Source organism: Parus major, chromosome 18, assembly GCF_001522545.3.
Source record: "Parus major isolate Abel chromosome 18, Parus_major1.1, whole genome shotgun sequence".
In the NCBI taxonomy this organism is placed as follows: domain Eukaryota; kingdom Metazoa; phylum Chordata; class Aves; order Passeriformes; family Paridae; genus Parus; species Parus major.
This window is the reverse complement of record NC_031786.1, coordinates 10651820-10653963: the sequence shown is the minus strand read 5'-3', so window position 1 is coordinate 10653963 and position 2144 is coordinate 10651820.

The window sequence follows — 2144 nt, the reverse complement described above, 5'->3', positions numbered from 1 at the left end:
GATGGGATGGGATCCATGGGATCCATGGGATCCATGGGATCCATGGGATGGGATGGGATGGGATGGGATGGGATGGGATGGGATGGGATGGGATGGCTCTGCCAGGACACAGGAACAAGCCAAGAACTCTGGCCATGCCCGGGTCACACAGATAAATCAGATAAATCCTCTTGCATATTCCAGCCCTTCAAACCGTGTGTGCCCCAGCCTTGGTCCTGTAGAGCTCCCAGCACGTTCTTCAGGATTTAGTCATCCTGGGGGTGAGGGGACATTCCCAGGGCAGTGAGGGAGCTGGGAAGAGAGGAGAGGAGGGGAGAGGAGAAGGACAAATTGTTTTGGGTGCCTGCACAGTTGGGTTATTTATAAGGACTGAGGTCAGGATCAAACACCCTCATTTCTGCTGCATGAGCAAATGGCTCCAGGGCTCTGAGATCAACCTCCAAATCCAGCCTGGTCCCTGGGGCACAGAGCCACCCCCAGCCCGGGATCTCCTCCTCCTGCTCCTGCACTAGAGGAGACAGCCTTGGATCAGAGCAGCTCCCAGCACTCAGAGCACCATCCTGCCCAGAGCCATGGAAATTCCATTCCCCAGATGCTTTTCACCGTGGTTCCCTTCTGCAGGAGGGCACAGGAGATCCCTGGATCCAGCTGGGCCTTGGCTTTTTGTCCATCCCTGTGGGAAGGGGCTCGCTGCCCTCCTGGTGTGGAGGCTTCAGGGCTGGGAGCTGACCCAGCTTCTCCCACAGCTCCAGGCAGATCCCTTGGAGAATTCCAAGCACACTGGGCCATGAAACTCCCACTTCCCACCCTCCCAGACGATTGCTGTGCCCGGGAAAAGGCAGCTGTGGGTGAGATGAAGCAGAACCAGAGCATTGCGTTATCGAGGGCTTGCACAGCCCAGCCAGCAAACATCACCAGGGATCTGTGGGAAAAATGGGATCCACATGGCAATTCACACTCCAACTGCTGCCTTATCTCCTGCAGGCCTTATCTCCTGTGAGCTGGAGCTATTTTCCTTTCAACCAAGTAAAAATGTGTCAGTTTTATATTTATATATTAGGCCACGATCCCATGGGAAATTAATTTGCCCAACAGCAGAAATTCTGTCATCGCTGGCATCAGTCAGTCTGGGAATGGGGATCTCCAGACCAGGCCCTGAAATCAGGGAAATGGCTTAAAATAATAACCACAGGAGGATGTGGGAGACTGAGCAATTACACCAGCTCCTTCCTGAGTGCAAATGTGCTTTGAGGCGTTTTGTGGTGGATACATAACTGCAGAGCCGGGGGTCCAGCGTGACCCCACCTCTGGGGGCTCCCCATGGGGGAGGGATCTCAGCCCACACGAGTCATGGGATGGGGAGGGATGGCTGAATCTCCTGGATGTCCCTGCAGGTCTGGCCATCACCATGTCCCCACCAGCTGTGCCACAGCAGCTCTGGGTGCCCCAGGGAGCCTCCTCCCACCCCTCACCGGGGCTCCCACCACGGTCCAGCTGGGTCTGGGAGCCAGAGGGATCTCTGGTGTGGAGGGGACAGAGACATCCCTCCCTTTGGGCAGCTCCCCTGTGGCACTGGCACTGCCTTTCTCTGCTTCCCAGCTTTGAATTGCACTTCTTCCTTCAAATCCAGGGGCTTCATTTAAGCCTCAAAATGTTCCTGGGAGCTCTTATCCTCCCCTCCCTGCTCTGGCCATGTGGAGCACACGGGCTGGGCTTGGGCTCTATTATCTCTCCACTTAATAACACACCCGAGCCCTCCAGGTCCCATGAATAAATCCTGTTTTCTCATGGAGACACTCCCACCATTGAAAGCACTCAGGCTGGGCTGGCAGAATCCTGATTTACAGCCAAAAACACCAAGGCCACACCAGCCTCTTCTCCCCACCATTTTTATTTTTTTCTTCCTGAAGAGCAAACCCATTCCAGGCAGCAAAGTGAGGGAGCTGGGGTGGGCTGGGGGATTGAGGAACAGGGAACTGGGATGGGATGGGCTGGGGGATTGAGGAACGGGGAGCTGGGATGGGATGGAATGGGGGGATTGAGGAACAGGGAGCTGGGATGGGATGGGCTGGGGAGGACTGAGGAACAGGGAGCTGGGATGGGCTGGGGGGATTGAAGAACAGGGAGCTGGGATGGGCTGGGGG